Genomic DNA, 22,898 nt, shown 5'->3' with positions numbered 1-22,898 from the left:
TGGTACCAATATCAAATGGGTCATTTTTACCACCAATGCAGGGCCTTGTCAGTATATGATGGACTAACTTCGACTGGAGTTCCCATAAATGCTAATTACATTATCATGAGACCTGTATGTAGATTCATTGCAGTTTCACTTTCTTACAACCTTTCTGGACTCTGTTTTATTGATACTTCACTGTGGTTATTGATCCAATGAACTTTCTGCTCTTGTTTCTTCTAAGTGCCAAATGCACTACTCTTCAAATACTTCCTCTTCCTTCAATCCTCACTATGTTCAGATCAAAGGAATCATTTTCCAACTTTCTCTTGTCAGCAGGGAGCTGTGCGTGTTAGAAACTTAGGCATGCTGCAAGTGATTTTCAACTACAGTCAGAAAATACTCATTAACGCCCACAGGTGCTGATTCTGGAAGCATGGGAAATTAGCCATGGGATCACAGGCTAGCATTCTTCCTGTCAATGTGCAACAAGCACAACATTGAATGCAGTTTCCCCCAACTCTGGGTCACGAGAATTGATAAAAGGTTCTCTGGCCTGAGGCAGAGTGCCAAGGTACAGTTGCCTATAGTTTGTCAGCTGAAATGAAATAACTACCTGTAAAATAAGTGCAATACACACTGAGAGCCTGACAGGAATGCAGCCACTTCTGCACACCTTACTCAATCAAACCACCATGTCAATAAATGTTTGGCTGGAACTTGGTGGCTTACAAAGGGAAAGATTCAATTTCTTAAATAACCATTGCATGCTTTGTCACAAGAGGAGCAGAAAGAGAACATTCAGCCCATTGAGTCTGCTCTGCCATTCAATGAAATCATGGCTGATCTGATACAATCTCCAACTCCACTTTCCCACCTTATCCCCATAACCCTTGATTCCCTTACTGATTAAAAATCTGGCTATCTCAGCCTTGAACATACTTAACAACCCGGCCTCGACAGCTCTCTGCGATAAATAATTCCATATATTCACTACCTTCTGGGAGAAGAAATTCCTCCTCATCACTGTCTTAAATGGGTGGCCCGTTACTCTGAGATTATGCCCTTTTGTCCTAGACTCTCCCATAAGGGGAAACAACTTTTCAGCATCTGCCCTGCAAGTTCCTGAGACTTCTACATGTCTCACCAATATCGCCTCTCATTCTTCTAAACTCCAATGAGTACAGGCCCAACCTACTCAACCTCTCCTGAGAAAATCTCTCCATTTAACCCTCACCCGGGATCAAGCTAGTGAACTTTCTCTGGACTGCCTCCTATGCCAGTATATCTTTCCTTAGATAAGGGGACCAAAATCTGTTTATAGTATTTTAGGTGACCAAATCTAAATAGTACCTTAAATCACTTGCATGCATTTAGTCATTCTTCATACATTACGCTATGAATTAGATGCCTTACAGTGTACCTTGTTGCACTGCAGTGTTAAGAGCATATATTCTTTCAGTTTTAAAGCAGATCACAACCCTGAGAAACATGATTTGTATTTGGCATCTACTTTTGGCTACACAGGCAAACGTTTCTGCATTCCAGTTACTATATTTATTTATTTCCTGCTGCTTGCTGCTGTTTTTCTGCAATTCAGCGCTCCTTCAATGCAAATCTTACATAGCAGCCTATCTACAGATGAATTAGGAACAGGAGTAGGCCATTCAGCCCCTCGAGTCTCCTCCACTATTTAATCAGATCATGTCTGATTATAACCTCAACTCCACATTCCCACCTACCCCCAATAACCTTTCGCCTCCTTGCTTATCAAGAATCTACCTACCTCTGCCTTGAAAATATTTAAAAGCTCTGCTCCCACTGCCTTTTGATGAAACTTCTGTATAAAGTCGGCCAGTTTGAGTACTGACATAGAGGAGAGACCCGGCTGGAATCTTTCATGCCGAGTAAATAATAGTTATTACAATAAAACTTTATTTCTTTCTGCAACTCGGTGTGGACTCCCTTCATGGTCCACTAAACAGCCGGCGGCGAGGTTCAACTGGTTTTCTGTCAATACTGCAACTCTGTCGTTCAAGCCACCCCACCAACCCTGCTGAATACAGGTTGGAGTCATTTCATTTACCATGCTGCTGTTCGGAAGATTAGATTATTTGATGTCAATGTGAATGACTGGACTCAGTATGCAGAAAGAATGCGCTACTTTTTCAGGGCCAATAGTATCATGGAGAACGATCGCCAGACAGTCATTTTGGTAATTGCCTGTGCCGCAGATACCTACGGTGTGATACGGACCCTCACCTATCCTGCGGCGCCTGACACTCATACTTTTGAGCAACTAATAGTGCTAGTGGGGCAGCGTTTTAACCCAACACCATCTGTAATTGTGCAGAGATATTGCTCTAACACACAGGAAAGGACCCCGGGGGAGTCCAACATGGAGTTTTGTCGAGATTACGAAAGATAGCCGAATTCTGTGAACATGGTACATCTCTGTCGGAAATGCTGCATGACCACTTGGTATGCGGCATTAATAATGTGGCTGCTCAAAGTAAATTGTTAGTCAAACTGTCCGTAAATCTGCGGCAAGCTGTGCAAATTTCCCTACCATGTGAAAGTGCTGAATCCAGAGAATAGAAGTGAACGCTTTAGGGCACGCCCCCTCCCGGCGATCGACCTCCCTCCCCCCCCCCCCCCCCCCCCAAACTGGCGGTAACCCGCCCTGGGCCAAGCGCCATGAGTATACCTTTCAGCATGTCATCGGCCTGTGCTATATTCCAGTGGGTACTGGAGAACATCCTGTGTGGGTTACCACGTGTAGCGGTATATTTAAACGACGCATTGGTCACCAGAGCAACTGAGCAGGAGCATCTGGACAACCTGCCGTATTTCAAACTCTGCCGTCCGTCTATGAAGGGCCAAGTGTGTTTTTCAAGCCAAAGAGGTTGTGTATTTGGGCTATCGGGTAGACCGTGAGGGCTTATATTCTGTTACAGAGAAGGTTTGCACCATTCAGCAGGCCCCTGCCCTTACGAGCGCCACAGAGCATCAATCATTTTTAAAGTTCGTGAACTATTATGGCAAGTTCAACCCGAATCCCGTGACAATTCTGGGACCCCTGCATCTATTTTTGAAGAAGACCAAGAGTGGGAGTGGCACAGGTCACAGGAAACGGCTTTCAAACAGGTGAAGAAACAGCTTTTGTCTTCCGAGTTGTTGGCTCACTATGATCCCGCCAAGCCTCTCATCATCACGTGCGATGCGTCGCAGTATGGCATGGAGCTGTTCTCTCTTACAGGGTGGCAGATGGCAGGGAGCAGCCGCTTGCTTTCGCCCCGCGGACACTGGCTGTGGCCGAACATAAATACACACAGATAGAGAAGGAGGGCCTGGCGGTGGTTTTCGCAGTCATGAAATTCCACCATTACGTGTAGGCCACCATTTTATCCTCATCACCAACCTCAAACTGTTGCTCGGTTTATTAAAGGAGGAGAGGGCCATTCCTCTTATTACATCCGTGAGGGTCCAGTGGTGCGTCCTTTAGTTGGTCGCCTATGAATGCTCATTTGAACATAGGCAGGGCACTCAAATTGCGCACGTTGATGCGTTGAGCCGGTTGCTCTTGCCGACTACCCCCCATCTCTTCCCAGGGTGGATGAAATTGTTGCCACCCTGAACTTCATGGACTTGTTGTCGGTCACTACGTCTAGGGTCCGTGAGTGGACCTTAACGAACCCCATTCTTTCCAAGGTTTGACATCTCATGTTATATGGTGGACAACATCATCAGCTCCCAGATAAATTACGGGCTTACTCATCCAATTAAATGTGGAGGATGGTGTCCTGCTTTGAAGGACCCTGGTCATCGTCCCGGAAAATGGCCATGGTTTGATCCTGCAAGACTTCCACAACGTACACCCGGGGGTGTCAAAAATGAAAATGTTAGCGCGCAGCTACGTCTGGCGGTCAGGCCTGGATGCTGACATTGAACGATTGGCCCAACAATGTTTCATCTGTCATGAGCAGAGAAGTTCTCGCCATGTGCGCCTCTCCACCCTTGGGAACGGCCAGGGGGACCATGGGCTGGGCCGTTTCAGGGGTTAATGTTCCTCCTCCTAATCAACACCCATTCCAAATGGCTGGAGGTCCACAAGATGGGGGAGCGGCTGCCTCCAGGGGAAAAGCTGCTTTTGTCTTTTTGTACCCATGGCATAGCGAGGTACTAGTCATGGACAATGGCATACCTTTTACGAGTGAAGAGTTCTTGGAGTTTCTGAAGGCCAACCGGGTATGGCACATTTGGAAAGCCCAGCTTCGAATGGGCTAGCAGAGAGGGCTGTCCAGACTTTCAAACGTGGATTACGAAAAAAGTCTTTAGGATCAATGTACACTTGGCTGGCCATGTTCCTGTTTTGTTACAGGACTACCCCACATACTGTGACTGGGTGGCCCCAATTGAGATGCTGATGGGATGGAGATTTCGGACCTGCCTTAGCATGGTCTTCCCTGACATCAATGGGAAGGTGCGCCACAACCAAGACCTGCAAGGGCGTTGCCTCTTCAACGTTGAACGCCCAGGCTCTTTATACCAGGTGACACAGTGTATGCCAAAATTTTGCATCAGCCGCTCAGTGGATCTCCGGGACCGTAGTCTGCCAGACAGGGCCGGTTTCCTACCAGATACAAGTCCAGGGTTGAGTAATGTGTAAGCACGTGGATCACAATAGGTCCAGGCGACCAATTGTTCGTAAAATTCCTCATGAATGAAAAGCTCTTGTCTAGCCGAACCTGATGCCTGAGGTGAACTCCAAAGGGGCCAAGACGCCGACATGAAAGAGGTCGTTGACACAGAGGCAGAGATGGAGACCCAACTGTTGGTTGTCCACAGTGCAGCAGCCTCCGGCAGAGACTTCGATTTGGCATTCCAGTCGGAAGCAACGTTTGGCTTCCCGGTACACAATCACCTGATCTTGCACCATAGTTCCACGGTGCACAGCTGGAGAGGAAGCAAGTACAGCACACTCCATCGCCATAATCATCAGAAAATTCTTTGGACTTTATGGGGGAAGGGAGTCATAACCTGCACAGGACTTACGAAGTGGCAATGATTATCCCCATGAGCTTCACTGTATATGAGCATCCCCCATTAAAGGAGGTGGGGAACCCTAAACCATGTATAGCCAGTTTGGGTACCAACATGGAGGTGAGACCCGACTGGGATATTTTGTGCCATATAAATAATAGTTATTGTCATAAAACTTTATTTCTTTCTACAATTCGGTGCGGACTCCCTTCGTGGTCCCTAAAGTCTTGTTTTCCTTTTCCACTCTTCCTGCCTTTCCGCCAACCAGCCCAGGGCAGTGACTCAAAAACCTCCTCAGGGTGGCCAGGGTGAATAGCCAGCAGCATGCCTCGGCACCAACCCCTATCCCGCACATCCGTAAGTTCCCCCCCCCTCCCCCCCCCCCCCCCCCCCCCCCCCCCACGAGGACAACCCCAAACCACACATGCCTGCAGTCTGCCCACACCCCACCCTGCACCACATGCCAATACCCATACCGCCCACCATGGCAGGGTGCCCTGGTCACAAAGGCCACCAGCTGCCCACCCCCTGTGCTGCCTGCGTCTGACTGCCTAACACTGCGTGTCGGCCCTGTTGCACACGTTGCACCAGAATGATAGACACCAGTTAAGTTGGCATGGGTGCAGCAGACGCGATAGCTTTAGGGGCTAGGGCACAATCCTGGACAAACATGTTCACCTGTTCACAATAAACACCTGTTCACAAATGTTCCAACCTGCCTTGGTGCTCTGTCAGAAGGGTGTGAGGGATGAGCTGGACTGGGCTGCCTGCAGAGGGGACGCTGGGGAGAAGGGTGGGGATGGGCAGCTGTTGGAGGTGGGCACGGGCCAGGGCTTCCAGGGCAGCTACTGCTCGCACCCCGGTACCCAGCCCCTCCTCCATCCCTCTCCTCCCCAACCCTCCTGCTCCATCCCCCCCCCCACTCCAGCCCCACCTCCGCTACTCCAAGTGTTTGATCGACCGTGAGACTGAATAGCCAGCTCGCATGCAGGGATCACCAGGTGGACGGTGGAAAGTGCGACTGTGGACTGGATTCAGACGTTGTCAAACGATGGGGAGCACCAGAGCTCATCGCAGAGCGGGTTGTCATCATCCTCCATCCCATGGAGTAGACCTGCTGCTACAGCCAACCCAGGGCCCGCACCCTGTAATGAGTCAGGTAGGAATAACAGGGGTTGGGTGGTTACAGGTGTGGGTGGGGGAGGGGTGGGGTTGATGCTGGGAGGGTGGCCACTGGAGGGGGTGGTTTGCTGGGGGAAGGAGGTGTTATGGGGATGGGACAGGATATTCATGCCACTGTCGGCCAGGTCCCCTAATCGGTGAACCTGGAAGCGATTAAAGCGACCCATGCGCGCCAGCCCTGCTGCTATGCGTTGCTCAGCTCCTGCGGCTGCCCGGGCCCCATGTCCTGCCCATCTTGGCCCTCCTCCACATCCTCCTCATCAGGCGAGGCCTGACATCCATCCATCTCCTCCAGCTAGTCGTTCCTCTGCAGGCCACCACGATGTGGGAAATCCTCCAAGGTATACTGGCGGGCCCCTCCAGAGCGGTCCAGGCACCTGAACCGCATCTTCAGGAAGCCGAAACACCGTTCGATTATGCTCCCGGTTGCGGTATGGGCGTCGTTGTAGCAGTTCACGGCATTGGTCTGTGGCTTCTGTGGTGTTATCAGCCATGAACACAGCGGTCATCCAAGAGCCAACCCCTCACCCAGGGTTGCGCCTCGAAGGTGTTGGGAACTGTTGAGTATCCCAGGATGAAGGCATCGTGCACACTGCCTGAGTATTTGGCCCATCGTTCATGATGTGCTCCTTTGTGGTCACAGACCAGCTGCATTCATCGAGTGGAACCTCATTCGGTTTGTGAAGGCTACCCCATCATGCACTGGAGCTCGTAGGACAGTGCCCATTGATCATCCCCTGAACCTGGGAATTCCAAGGATGGTGGCAAACTCCACTGCCCGGTTATCCTGGTAGGCTTGGTCCAAATTGAAGCTGACATATAGGGCCTCTGTTATGGCATGGATGCACCTGTGCACCAAAACCTGCAAGATCCTTGAGAGGTCCCCACTGGGCACCTGGAATGACCCTGTGGCGAAAATGTTCAGGACAACCGTCACTTTGATGGCCACCAGGAGCAGGTGTCCTCCCCCATATCCCGTGGTTCCATGTGCACCATGATCTGGCAGATATGCTGCACAGTCCACATGGTCAGCCGGAGTCTTCGACAGCATGCCCAGTCCGGCGGGTCCTCGAATGATGGGCACTGCCGGTACACACGAGGGCTAATGTGGCGCCTCCTTCCCACCTCCTCCTTGGCCTGTTGGGAGGCTGGCACATGTTCCTCTGAGGCAAGCTTCGCTGCTACAGAGTCCTTCCTGAGCAGCCCCTGCTTGTACAGCCTCAGTGCATCCCCCAGGGCTGCGACAGCAAGGCAGGTGGCAACCATTCCTTGTTGGATTCCAAAATCTATCGCCTGCAGGGGGTGAAAGGCAGACATAACAGTAATCTTTATAATAATCTTTATTAGTGTCACAAGTAGGCTTACATTAACACTGCAATAAGGTTACTCTGAAAATCCCCCCGTCGCCACACTCCAACGCCTGTTCGGGTACACAGAGGGAGAATTCAGAATGTCCAATTCACCTAACAAGCATGTCTTTCGGGACTTGTGGGAGGAAACTGGAGCACCCGGAAGAAACATGGGACAACGTGCAGACACCGCACAGACAGTGACCCAAGCTAGAAATCGAACCCGGGTCCCTGCCACTGTGATGCAACAGAGTGGTAACCACTATGCAACCGTGCCATGATGCATACCCCCGTGCCAACCAGGTCCAACAGGAGTACTAGTGGCTGGTGCTACTCATGCCAGCTAAACGCTCTGTGGCTCCATCCGGCACCCCCCGTGTACTAGCTACTGTGGCCGTTCCCCTTTGGTGGGCCGCATGATACCCCGCCGGCGTATGGCGCCCGGTTGTGGCTGGGGAGGAAGGGGTGGGTGTGGTTGTTGGGGTGGTGGTGGAGTAGGTGTACCCATATAGCCAGTGTTGCTCTATGTAACCATGGCAGTCAGTGGGGTGCGCAGCAGGGTGGCTGCCCTGCAAGCCCAGGCAATGGCGGTCCGTGCCTGAACACCCTAGTCCCAGGGAGACATCCCAAACGCACGGACCATCCCCTGGTCACTCTTCACTACTTCTCCCGGCACTGACAGACGCCCCCCAGCCCCCAGCCACGCTCGCAACAGAATCAGCAGCCCAAGGTCGCGCCTCTGGGAACATGACCTACCTCTGCTTTCTCCCTCAGCAGCCAATGCTCCTGTTTCCTGATTTTGAAAATCACAAGTGAACCTCGCCGTTGGCAATTTCTCCTGGCAGAGGTGGAGCATCGCGGGAGCCCAGGAGAATACCAGAATGGACCCATTAATGACGTGACAAATGCATTTATTGTACATGTGGCATAGAATGCATTCACGCCACTGTCGAGCCACTGGAACATCGCATTCCATCAGACGCATCAGGCAGACCTCAATTTTTGACTGTCGCGTGATTCTCCGCCCGATCGTGCCTTGCGATTCCAGCGTCACTGGATGGAGAATCCCGCCCAGAGCCTTTAGTTTTGTCCTTTTATAATTTTTGTAATCTCTAGCATTATCTGCTGATTTACACTTGAACTTGTACTCTGTCCCTTCCTGGCATAGTCTGTTTATCATTTCTCCAATTAGTACCTTACTCTCTTGCCTTGTCTCTACTCTTTGATTTAACACATCTCTGCAAATTTGATCCTTTGCCCCCACCACTTACTTTCATGCCCCCTCATGTCCTGTACACAAGAAACAGGACAAATCCAACCCAGCCATTTACCGAGCAGTCTACTCTCCATCATGCACTAAGTGATGGAAGGAGTCATCAATGGTGCTATAAAGACGTACTTACTCAGCAATAACCTGCTCACGGGTGCTCAGTTTGGGTTCCGCCAGGTTCTCACTCAGCTCCTGACCTCATGGATTCTTGATTTGAACATGGACAAAAGAGCTGAATGCCAGATGTGAGGTGAAAGTGACTGCCCTTGACATTATGTGTCAGCTCCAACAACACTCAAGGTAGCATTGGACCGAGTATGGCATCAAGGAGCCCTAGCTAAACTGGAGTCAATGGGGTTATCATTGATCAGAAACTGATCTGGACTAGCCATATTAATACTGTGGCTACCAGGGCAGGTCAAAGGCTAGGAATCCTACGGCGGGTAATTCACCTCCTGACCCCCCAAAGCCTGTCCACCATCTACAAGGCACAAGTCAGATGTTTAATGGAATACTCTCCACTTGCCTGGATGAGTGCAGCTCCAACAACACTCAAGAAGCTCTACACCATCTAGTGTAAGCAGCTCACTTGATTGCTCCTCCTTCCACAAACATTCAAACCCTCCACCACCGATGAACAATGGCAGCCATGTGTACCATTTACAAGATGCACTGCAGTAACTCACCAAGTTTCCTTAGACAACACCTTCCAAACCCACGGCCACTGCCATCTAGAAGGATAAGAGCAGCAGATACCTGGGAACCCCACCACCTGGAGGTTCCCCACTAAGCCACACACCACCCTGACCTGGAAATATATCGCCGTTCCTTCACTGTCCCTGGGGCAACATCCTGGATCTCCCTCCCTAACAGCACAGTGGGTGTACCTACACCTCATGGACTGCAGCGCTTCAAGAAGGCAACTCACCACCACCATCTGAAGGGCAATTCTGAAGGGCAGCTAGGGTTGGGCAATAAATGCCGGCCTAACCAGCGATAACCACATCCCGTAAATGAATTTTAAAAAACTTCCATGTGTTATACGGCTTGCTAGAACACCAGTTCCAGCACGGTTTAGGTGCAGACCGACCCAATGGTACAATCTACACTTTTCCCGGTCCTGACACCAGTGCCCATGAACCAGAACCTACTTCTCCCAGACTAGTCTTTGAACCACACATCTCTCTAATTCTATGTGGCCCATGCCAATTTGCACAAGGTATAAGTAATAATCCAGAGATCATTACCTTTGAGGTTATGCTCTTTAATTTAATGCTTCATATTCCTCATGCACAGAAGTGCATTTAGCAGACTTCAAATCATATGGAAGTCTAAACAGTACTGTCTAAAGACCAAAATCAGAACCTACAACAGGAATGTAAATTCAGGTGGCACGGTGGTGCAGTGGTTAGCATTGCTGCCTCACGGTGCCGAGGTCCGAGGTTCGACCCTGGACCCAGTTCACTGTCCACGTGGAGTTCGCACATTCTCCCCATGTATGCGTGGGTCTCACCCCCACAACTCAAAGATGTGCAGGGTAAGTGGATTGGCCACCCTAAATTGCCCTTTAATTGGAAAAATTTAAAATGGCATGTCAATTCAGGGACATTGTTGTGGCCTTGTGTCCCACTTTAGACAAGGAGGATAACTAACAAACTAACTAGCCTCATCCTCTTCATGCAGAATCTCTTTCCTAGTTATGTTTATGTTATTGTACCTACATGGACCGCAATGACTGGATCCTCCCTCTCCCATTGCAAATTCCTCTCCAGCCCAGGGCAGATATCCTGGAAGGCATCACAGCTGCTGCAGAGAACAGAGTCAATCCACCTGACTCTATTGTCCCCTACTACCACTACATTCCTTTTTGTTCCCCCCACTTGAATAGCTTCCTGTACCCAGATGCCATGGTCAGTTTACTCACCCATCCTGCAGCCCCACCCCCCCCCCCCACCCCCCCGCCCCCCCACTCTCATCCAAACAAGCTGAAAGAGCCTCAAACCTATTGCACATTTGTAGAGGCTGACACTCCTGCTCTCCTGCCCTCTGGGTCCCCTTACCTGCCTCACTCGCAGTCACACCCTCCTGCGCCTGACCACTGACCATATCAGAAGACCCTGGCCGGGATTCTCCAAAATCCCGGCCAAGTGTTGACACCGGCGTCAACAGGTCTCCAGGCCCAAGCATTCACCCCTTCTTTGGGGGCTAGAACGAGTCCGACCCGGCGAGGGCTCAGAGAATCCTGGCCCCTATCTTCAGGGTTGTGACAGCCTCCTGGTACAAAGCATCCAGGCAACTTTCCCCCTCCCTGATGTCTCACAGTGTCTACAGCTCGGCCTCCAGCTGAATGACACAGATCCAAAATTCTTCGAGCCGCAAACACTTATCCAGGCATATTTACCCTGGATCACACTGTTACCCAGGAGCTCCCACATGCTGCAACTACAGCACATCATCTGTCCTGCCATCCTTAATAGGTTTTAATTAACTATGTGATTAGATTACTTAATTATTTATTTTTCTTTCTTTCTACAATTGATAAACTTACCACCAGTTCTGTACTATTTTAGACTTTCAGAATAGAAAATACCTTAACCACTTACCAGATACTTACCAAACATCTATCCTTGTGTTTGGGTAAGAACAAGGTGAAACAGTTAGTAAAAGCAAAGTGACACCTCCTTCCCCTCCTCACCTCACTCCCCCACTCACCAAACTCCCAGGTATACACTCAGTTCCAAACTGCACTCATTTGCAAGGCTGCAATAAAAAACCCTGAGTTTATGTTGAACTGAACTGCAGTTATGAAAACCAGATGAAACTAGTTAGCTAACTAATGACCCAGCTCTCCCAGTAGAGTGTGTTTTCTTTGCCTTAAACTGGCAGAAACCTACTCTACTCACTTATTTACACTGTACTTTTCAGTTACAGATAATTCCCTCTATCATAAGGTCAGGGGTGGGGTTGTTCGCCAATGATTGCACAACATTCAGTACCATTCATAACTCCTCAAATACTTACGCAGTCCATGCCCGCATGCAGCAAGAGCTTAATAACGTTCAGGCTTGTGTTGATTCGTGCCAAATTACCTTTTGCACCAGACAAGTGACAGGCAATGATCATCTCCAACAGAAATTAGTCTAACTGCCTCCCCTCGACATTCAAAAGCATTACCATCACTGAATTCCCCCAACACCAACATTCTGGACCAGAAACCTAACTGGACCAGCCACATAAATACTGTAATCACAGGAACAGGTCAAAGGCTGGGTATTCTGTGTTGAATGACTCACCTCCTGACTTCCCAATGCTTTTGCTCAACCGACAAGGCGCAATCTCGGAGCATGACAGAATATTCTCCAGCGCACCTCCTACAGGCCTCAAGAAGCTTGACACCATCCTGGACAAAGCAACCTACATGAATGACAGCCCATCCGCCTGCTAAAACATTCACTTCCTCCATCATCGGTGCGTCATTTTAGAAACCAGTATTATTTATTGAGGAACACAACAGCTGATCGGGTAATTTAGTTGTATCGTGTTTATTATTGTAAACTTAATAGTTATTTGTAAAAGGATGCAAAACCATTTGTCCTAAAGGAATAGTCATTTGCCTTAGCCCGTTGGCAGACAGACAAATATTTAAGCAAAATAAATAGCATAAGCCTGCCAGCCTGAGAACAGTATTGGGAAGGTTCCACTGATTCCAACACATGAATCAATATTTCAAGCAATGCATCTCTGTACGATCAACACATTTGTTTTACACTTCATGCTGTATCTTTCTTAGTTACATTCTTTAATAAAGAAGCTATTTCCTCTCGTCGGAATCCAGAACAAGGGAACATGGTACTAAGATTAGGGTTAGAACATTCAGGAGTGAAATCAGGCAGAAAATATTCACACAAAGGATAGCGAAAATCTGAAACGTTCCCTCCTAAAAGCTGTGGATGGTGGGGAACTTGTAATTTTCAAGGCTGAGATCCTTTTTCTTCACTCTTGTCAGCTAAGCGTATCAATGGATATAGAATAATGGTGGGAAATACACCATTGAGGCACAGTTCAGCCATGATCTAAAACAATGGTGGAATAGGCTCGAGGGTGTGAATGGACTCGTGTTATTCCTATTCTTCCATCGAGCTACTTACTGGAAGTGGCTTTAGTTTGTTCTTAAGTTTTCCAATTAAGGGACAATTTAGCGTGGCCAATCCACCTTTACTGCATATCATTTGGGTTGCAGAGGTGAGGATGTGTAAACTCCACACTGACAGTGTCCCGGGACCAGGATCGAACATGGGTCCTCGGCGTGAGGCAACGGTGCTGACCACTGAGCCAGCGTGCTGCATGGAAGTGGCTTTAGTGATGGTGTGGTCACACCGGCTATAACCAATTGTTTCACTTGTATCGAATCATAGAATTTACAATGCAGAAGGAGATCATTCGGCCCACTGAGTCTGCACCGGCCCTTGGAAAGAGCACCCTCCACCCTATCCCCGTAACCCAGTAACCCCACCAACCCAACCTTTTTGGACACTAAGGGCAATTTAGCATGACCAATCCACCTAACCTGCCCATCTTTGGACTGTGGGAGGAAACCGGAGTACCCGGAGAAAACTCATGCAGAACGTGCAGACTCTGCAGACAGTGACCCAAGCTGGGAATCAGACCTGGGACCCTGGAGCTGTGAAGCAACTGTGCTATTATGCTGCCCACTTTTGTACTTTTGCACTTTTATCTAAAACAACCATTGCCACTGGGTTACCAATATAGATGTGCTAAAGGGTGATGGATCACAAGTTAAATAATTTGTACATTTGCAGACCATCTCTCAGGAATTTCCTCTGTGAGAGTTAACATGCGAATACATTGTATTTAGAGTTAAGTTTTTATAAGGAGTATATATAGCATGAATAGAATGAGACGCCTGAGTCAGCAGGGTAGTGCAAACAAAGAATGGGGCACTAGTTGGTGGGAAAATGCAAATATTGGGGTGAGTACAAGTAAATGGGTGGTTAAATTTACAAAGGAATGACAACAGCAGGAGCAATGGAAAATTTCAACTCCGCTGCATTTTAAAACTAACAATACAAATAAAGACGTTTTGTGTAGTCACTTATGGAATTCTCTCGATCCATCCACAGCAGGTTTGGTGGCAGGCGGGAGCAGAGACTCTAGTAAGAGGCAAAACCTCGGAAATCCATCAGCGTAAAGTCACGCTGCAATTCTCTCAATGGTGGGATAATGACGGGTCACTCATCCCGCTGGCAGGTGGTGCATGCCTTTTGCGTTCATTTGTATCTCATGAATGCTCATTAAAACAACTGCCTGCCAGAATGCTGGCAGGCCTTCCAATCTTGCGTCGAACCTGATTCATAAAGGCTGGTGTGCACAAGACAGTCCTCAGTTCATCAGAGACATTGAGGCGAGTGTAACATGCAAAGCCTACCTTCCACCGTGCTGCGCTGCTCCTTATGCACTGGACACCACTCTGCCAGGGCACCCCAGTTCATGCCCTCCATCTCCATGCTGAGCTGGTCTTCATTGACAGCACCTTTTTCTGGCCCAAGGACCCTCCTGCGTCACCAACTCGGATCAGTACTGGGCCTGGGGTTGCAGAGTACAGAGATTCTCGTTGCACCAGTGCCACCCACTAGTGCCTACCTGGATAGCACTGTGCCTAGAGACACACGTGCAGTCAGTGCGACAAAGGGGCTGTTTAGCTCACAGGGCTAATCGCTGGCTTTTAAAGCAGACCTTGCAGGCCAGCAGCACGGTTCGATTCCCGTAACAGCCTCCCCAAACAGGCGCCGGAATGTGGCGACTAGGGGCTTTTCACAGTAACTTCATTTGAAGCCTACTTGTGACAATAAGCGATTTTCATTTTTCATTTTCATTTTCACAAAGGGTCAAAGTTCGTCCGGGGGGTGGGTTACAAGGTGATGGCGTGGGTTGAGAGTGGTCAACAAAGACAAGGGGAGCAATGTAAAAGGTGGGCAAGGATTGGGGTGTGGGAAGGGTGGGGGATCAAAATGGCAGGCAAAAGGGCAAGGAGGTGCATGAAGAGGACAAACAATGGAAGGCAATGGGAAGACCGAGGAGAGTGAAGCTGAACTCCGACAAGGATGCATTTCATGCAGACAAAAATGGAGGACTATGGGCTAACAACTACAGGAAGGGGATCCATGCTGATGGCAGATTATGGGGTGGGTCCGTGTTAGTGTAGCACATTAAGAATGGAGACAGTGCAGAAAAACAGTGGCCATGCAGCAGGAATAACCATTGAAAGCATGGTGTACCCTAGCATGCTGGGAGTGTCATGTGAGTACATTTCAAAGCTGGGTGTTTATCAAATAGCTACAGTGATGTCAGAGTGTAGGTGGAGCTGGGCTGGCTTTAGTTTTCACTTTAGTTTTGGAGCAGGCAGCTACACTGTTTTAGTTTCGTTTTCAGAGCTGGATAGCTGCAGGCAAAGCAAGCAGCTGTGGGTCAATGTCCACCATCATAATGGCAGCATCCAATATTAGTGGGGGAGGCAAGAGAATAAGAGGTGGCATCTCCACCTGCGCATGGTAAGGCTCAAGGTAAGTGGGAGGCCGGTGGACAGTGTGTGAGGCAGGATTGAACTCCATCCTCGAATACAGACGTCGTACAACCATCTTGACACTCAGGTAAAATGGCGTCTTCTAAAGTGAAAGCAAGATTGGTTCTGTCTGGGAGGGGCGTGGTGAAGTGTGGGAGGGCCGCAGAACTGGCCTCTGTGGCTCCTTCTTGCCATGCATACTTAATTGTCACAACAGTGGACAGGGTCCAGGTCAATTATATCAAACTCACTTGCTCCGAAAGGACCTGACGCCATGTGGGGTTGGACATTGCTTCCTGCTAGTGGCCCTGAGGTTGACGGCAGCATTCAATTTGTTTGCCTCTGGATAATTCTAGGGAGCAACTACGGACCTGTGGAGCAAATCACAGTGAGCAACACATTGGTGCATTCAGGAGATGACCAATGCCATTTACAAGAAGGCCCATTATTTTGTGACTTGGGTGTGGACGAGTAGAGCCAGGCTCAGGGATTCACTGGCTTCACAGCTATCCCAAGTTTCTCTAGGTTACAGGGAGGAATAGACTGCAACCATGTAGCTATACAGGCTGCCTGGCAGCGGCCCTTGATGTTTATCAACCGCAAGAGCTTCCGTTCTCTAAACATGCAGTTGGTGTACGAATTGCCGTGACTGAGGACTCCTACATCCTCAGTCCTCCCAGGTGCCTGGGATGTTCGAGGGGCCAGAAAGTCTACAGCAATAGCTTCTGGGGATAAGGGCTACCCACTTGAACATTGACTCTTGACTCCGGTGGGTTGCCCTCAGATACCAGCTGGGGAAAAGTACAATGCTGCTCATGTCGCCACACACTCCCACAGAGAGCAGACCACAGGACTTCTGAAGATGCATATCAGATGCCTGGTCAGCTCGGGTAGCTCTCTGTAATACGCACCGGAGAGTGTTTGCCGCATGATTGCAGTTTGTTGTGCCCTTCACAATCTGGCTATACAGAGGGGTGAGGCCTTTGCCAGAGGGGGAACTGGAGGAGGAGCGTGCCTCAGAAGATGAAAATGCAAGAAGCCCGGGGGAACCGAGGGACAGCAAGAACTTACTGATGCCCCAGAGAAGGAGACGTGGGTGGCATGCCTGTGATACTCCGATCGTTGAAAATTTCCAACAATATTAAAACTAAGGCCAATCATCAGGAGACATCTCCTTTAGCCATCCAAGCATTTTGTGACTTCTGAAGGAACAGTGAACCATCACTGAAAGGCTAGTCCTGCATTTACTCTTGGGCCTTAAGAGATCACGACTCACTCGGGTCCGGTTTTGGCTCTGGTCATGGTGTCCTGGTCATGTGCTCCCTCTGTCAACTTAAAGTCCAGCAAGAAAGAACAGTGATGTGAGCTAAGGCTGGACGTTTCCCATGCCATGCAAGGATGTGAATACTGCCGCAAAGGGAATGTAGACCAACGTAGGGCTCGCATCCTAAAGTATCCCATGTCTTGGTTTGTGACACTATCCCTCATGAGCCATTACTATCCCTTGAGGACTAATGATTGAGAACTCACCCATCATACACTCTTGATAAAGAATTGCACACATCTCCCAGACAACACAAGGGTCTGGTAATAAGTGGTACTGAGATTGTCATCACATGAATTTTAATCTTAAAAGCGGATACTCTGAGTGTGAGAAATGTTGGGCAGGAATCCTTGTTGGCTGATGCCGAATTATCAGGAAATGTGATTAGGTGGAGAATCGGTTCTGACGCCGAAATTATGGCAGGCGGCGATTTGACACCAAATCACAATTCACCGTCAACTTGACAGCGGCGTCAATGCGTTCCAGAACGCACGTACAGTAAACACCGTTTGCATATCATTCGTGGGCCCGACCCGGTATTCCCTGGGCCTCCACGATTCTTCGCCTCCTATTGGCCGATTTCCCGAAGGCGAGGTTCACTTGTGCTTTTAAAAATTGTGAAACTGGCGTTGTGTCTGATGAGGGAGAGAGAGGAGGTAGGACGCAGAGAGGAGCAACTGTGGTCTACCGGGCTGGACACTGCCTGGGTTGGCTGGGGTGGGGGAGGCCCTGTCAGGGTTCTGGGGGAGGGGGTGTGGCCGGTGGGACCCCTCACGGGACAGGAGCGGTATCCAGTCACAGACTGCCATTGCCGCGGCCTGCGAGGCAGCCATCTTGCTGCACACCCCACTGACCACCCACCTTGGCTCCTGGTTCTGAAGAGTGACACCGGCCGTATGGGTGTCTCCACCCCCTACCCCACCCTCTGCCATACACCCTCCCCACCCGGCTGTCACCCACTGGTGGGGCATCAGGCAGCTCACCCAGGACAGTGCCCACAGTAGCCCCAGGGGGGTGCCGGGTGGGGGCCATGGAGCGTACTGTGGGCATGGGCAGTGCCAGCCAATGGTACCTCTGCAGACAATGGACATTGGAAGTCAACCAGCAAAGATGGCCTTCTTGCTAGTCGCAGCAGCCCTGGGGGATGCTCTGTGGCTGTATGAGCTGGAGCTGCTCGAGAAGGAGGAAGCTGCAGCAGTGGAGCCTGCCAGAGGAACAGGAGGGAGCCGCCCAGGATGGAGAGCCGGCTGCCCAACAGGCTGAGGAGGAGCAGGTGCCAAGGAAGCACTGCATGTGGACTAGCATTTAACCGCAACACCTGTCATTCAAGGACCAGCTATCCTGGGAATGCAGTTGAAGACTCCGGTTGAGCAGGGGGACAATGCAACATATCTGCCAGATCATGGCACACCTTGCACCACAGGTGTATGGGGAGGATACTCGCTCCCGGTGGCCGTCAAGGTGACAGTCGCCCTGAACATTTCGCGACATGGCCCTTCTAGCTGCCGAATGGGGTCCTGTCTGGGATCTCACAAGCCTCGGTGCACAGGTGCATCTGCACCATCACAGTGGCCCTATATGTCCAGTCGGCACAAGACATCGAATTCACTGTGGACAGATCCCATCAGGTTGCCCAAGCAGCGGGGTTTGCCACCATCTCCGACATGCCCCGGGGCCAGGAGGTGATAGATGGGATGCATGACCCCTATGAGCACCTGCAGATGACAGGCCTCTCTACACAAACCGAAAGGGGTTCCACTTGATGAACATGCAGCTGATATGTGATCATTAGCTGCGCATCACACATGTCTGCGCCCGATACCTGGGCAGTGTGCACCACACCTTTAGCCTGGCACACTGATGATTTCTGACATATTTGAGACGTTCCCCCGGCTTGGGGGTTGGCACCAGGGAGAAGGAGTTATCCACTGCGGCCTTGAACTATCTGGACGCCACAGACTGATGCAGAGACCTGCTACAACAATGCCCATGCAGCGACCATATGCATGATCGAGCAGTGCTTCGGCATCCTATAGATGCAGTTCAGATGCCTGGTCCGCTGAGAGGGCCAACTGCATTGTGGTGACCTGCTGCGTCCTCAACAACATTGTGCAGCAGAGGTGTGATGTGTTGGAGGAGGAGGTGGAACTCCAGGCCTCATCCGACAAGGATGATGCAGGGGTGGAGGAGAATGGGGGAGACATGGGGCCCAGGCAGGCACAGGAGGCTGCATGGCGTGTGCACCAGGGCCATTGCACACGGGACGCTCTGGTCACCTCCAGGTTCACAAACTGCCCGGAGGGTGGGGGGAAACTGGCCGGGGCACAGACACCCAATGGGCATGGACACATCCTCCTTCAGGGTACCCAATGGCGCCCGGGCTACTCCATGGGACAGGGGTGTGAGGGGAGCTAGCCCCTGAGGCTCCTCCGCCACCACCCTTGTGGCCATGGAGCACAGGGAGTGGACCACCTCCGTCTGGGACTGTGCCACATCATGCTGCAACTGATCACCACCCTCTGGGTCTGTGTCTCATCAGCCAGTGACTGTGTCATCTCCCTCTGGGACTGGGCCACTTCCCTCTGGGACTGTGCCACCTTTCCCTGTGTCTGTGCCATGTTGACCAGCGCCTAGTCAATGCCGCTAATGTTCCCAGCCATGGCCTGCTGAGACTGGGCCACGCTCAGGAGCGCCACAGTGATGTCCAGTTGGCTCTGGGACATGGTCGCCTGTGAGGCGGGAACCCTGTCCTGGGCCTCGGCCAACACCTGCAAAGAAGGCCCCAGGCCTTGGGCACACTGATCCATAGCCAAAACCATTGCCCCCAATGCCTCCACCGCGGACGCCACCCGTGCGGTGTTGGCCTGGGTGGCACACATGGCCAGCACCACCCCCTTATCCTGCACGCGGATGGACTCCTCCACCTGCACCGGAAGGTGCTGGATACTCGCCGACGTCCCCTCATGTGGGTTTGGCTCTCTGTCTGCACCTGCACTGTGGTTGGGACTGGATGTTCCAGAAGTCCGGACATGTCTGGATTGCAATTAGTTCCTGGAGTCGGCCTGCCCTCCGACCGTCCGCCCCCTCGGGAGTTCCTACCTCCACCTGCTGTAACGAATGCAACATGTGGTGTGCACCAGATAGTGTCCCAGGGGCCTCTTTGCTAATGTGCCCAACCGAGGTTAGTGTCTGTTGGATGGTGGAGGGTGTTGAAGGCAGCAGTGAGGGGAAATCAGTGTCATCCCTGCACTCGAGCTCGACAGTGCCCTGAGTCTTGGGTCGAGGGTTGCCCTCCGAGCTGCTGTCCTCATCAATGATCGGCTGGTGGGGGGGGGGGGGCCTCCGGCTATGCCACTGACTGGGTGGGGGGACACCGGACAGACCCACCCCATCACCAGCAGATCCTGCAAGACACAAGACAAGATGCATGATTAGACTGCAGGCTGGGGTAGGGGCAGTGGGGTTGGTGGGGTGTGGGAGGTGTGAGGGTGAGAGTGGTGTCGGGGGGTGGTGAGGGTGGTGTGGGTGAGGGTGGGGATGAGGGTGAGACTGGTGTGGGTGATGGTGAGGGTGGTGTGTTTTGTGTTATGTTTCTTCATGTAGCATAAGCTGCTTCCTTGATGTATACTCTGACAAAGGAAGGTTCAGACTTGGAGATAGATTTAACACTTTTTTGAACAGTTGACAATTCTCCTACTTGTGTTCGACTCTCCTGCTAATCTAACTATAGTAACTCGATCTCATTAACCAGTCTGCTCTAATCCATGCGGTGGGTGTGATGCTTCTGATCTGCCCCTGTCTCTCTGAGTGTCGCCTATGGAAAAGAGAAAGAGCACGTGTGCCCTATCCTTTTATATGGGTACCCCCCTTGTGGTAGTGTCGCCTCTGGGTGTGTCTTGACTACCCATTGGTCGTGTCCTATCTTATTGACCTATTGGTTGAATGTCTGGGTGTCATAATGTCTCTGGTGCTCCCTCTAGTGTTTATTTAGTTCTAATGTATTTACATTAACCCCTTGTATATTTACAGTGCCCTAGTATATCTACATTAACCCCTTGTGTATTTACAGTGATGCATATCACCACAGTGTGAGGGTGGTGCAGGAAGCGGGTTGACACAAGTGTCACAGGGAACCGCAACTCAGCAGCGTCTCACTTCCTTGCCCGCAACTGACCTCCACCCCAGTAACCTCCCTTTCCTCCGGCCTCCAACCACATCCAGGGCCCTCTGCTCTGCCATGGTCAGAGGCCACAGGTCCGGTGGTCCCCCTGTCGTTTTTGGTGGCTTCAGTGGCTAGGGCACCCGGCAATGGCGGCCGGTATGGGTGCCGGCATGTGGTGCAGGGTGGGGGTTCGGCCGCCCTCCAGGTTGTGGGTGGGGTGGGGTAGGGTTATGGGTGTGTGGAATCGAGGTTAGTGCCAGGGACACAGTGCTGCCTACTTGTCCTAGCCACTCTGAGGAGGTCGTGCAGTTTCTTTCAGCAAGTCTGGACAATGTTGCTGACGACGCTGGCTGCTGATGTGTTGGGCAAGCTGCGAGGACTGCGTTTACTGCAGCAGTGAGAGAGACAGGCTTCCAACACTTGAAGAAATGCAACTCGATTTTATTGAACTCAGCTATCATACATACTTTAACTGTGGATTGACACTATGCTGACTTGACTGGAGACCTGAGGCTAACCTGACCAGACTATCTTATTACCACATTGGTGGATGTTCTAGTTGTTGCTCACAGGCTCTGACTGTCTCAGAGTTGGATCCCAAGAGAGCGGGAAAACTAGTGCCCTCTGGCTTTATAGTGGCCGTGTCCTGTCTGGTGATTGGCTGCTGTGTTCTGTGTGTTCATTGGTCATCCTGTGTGTCAATCACTGCCTGTCTGTGCACCATCATATACTTGTGTGTATATTATGACAGCTGCCTCAGTCACCTGCGCCCAGGCACGGCGAACGGCAACCTCTTTCCCGGGTCGGGGTACAGGGTCAACCACCGTCCCTCCAACGCGACCAGGAGGGTCTCCAACTCGGCGGCAGTAAACCTTGGGGCTACTCTCCTCGCTGCAATCTAGTTGGCCGGGATGGTGTGTGTGGGGAGTGTAATGTGTATATGCGGCTGTAGCTTGTCAGCCTCCTGTGTGTCAATCCCAGACCCGGCACCGTTTTTCATTGGAATTGATTGTGTTCCACATGGCACCGGTGCTAGTTCCTTAACAATAGCTGAATTGTTCCGGGTGTGGCTCCAGTTTTGCTGTCATAGAACTCCACGAATTCTGTGCTGGCGTCGTCACTTAAGTCTCAGGAATGGAGAATCCCCCTGTATGTTCTCCTGCTGAAGTTGAATTGCACAAGTTTTATGATCCATTTGTGGTCTTCAAGCAGGATGCAATTCTGTATTCATTGCCATGCAAATTTGTGCATGGCGAGGAATATGAGAGGATTTGCAGGAAATCTCAATATTGGGCCGCCATCTTGAGCAGCCACCAACTCTCCCCTCCACCACAAATTGGCCGAGACCCCCCCCCCCCCACCACACCATAGACCAGCCACAAACCCCCCCACACACACACGCACACACACTGCATGGCAGACCCCCACCCCCAGATTGCTAGTGTGCCAACCCCACCCCCAAGTATGGGGTGACGCAACCTGTCACCCCCATGGACCCCTGTAATAGGAGGACCCCTGCTGAGGCCGCACTTACCTTCCTTTCCTCAGTTTGTCAGTGCAGGAAGAGATTGGAGTGCCATTTTTAAATGCCCCCCCGATCCCCCATTCTCTGGACCCCCCCAGTGCGGCTAACAAGCACGTCTTTGGTCTGTGGGAGGAAACCGGAGCACCTGGAGGAAACCCACGCAGACACAGGAGAATGTGCAGACTCCTCACGGACAGTGACCCAAGCCGGGAATCGAACCTGGAACCCTGGCACTGTGAAACAATAGTGCTAACCACTGTGTTACTGTGACGCCTCTATGTTCCTATGTTCACTGGCAGAGTGACAGGTTTATGCCTGAATTCTTAATTGTTGAAAGTTTGTTTGTTTTCCTGTTTCCATTTGTAATCTATTGTTTGGTATTGATTGCCTTCTTGAAATATTTAATAAGAAACCAAAATCATGTATCTGCACTTACTGAGTCAAAAGTTTCGATTCGAGTGATGTGTATATTTTATGAGAC

The sequence above is a fragment of the Scyliorhinus canicula genome, chromosome 5 (genome assembly GCF_902713615.1).
Source record: "Scyliorhinus canicula chromosome 5, sScyCan1.1, whole genome shotgun sequence".
Taxonomy (NCBI): domain Eukaryota; kingdom Metazoa; phylum Chordata; class Chondrichthyes; order Carcharhiniformes; family Scyliorhinidae; genus Scyliorhinus; species Scyliorhinus canicula.
Note: the sequence above shows the minus strand (reverse complement) of the source record.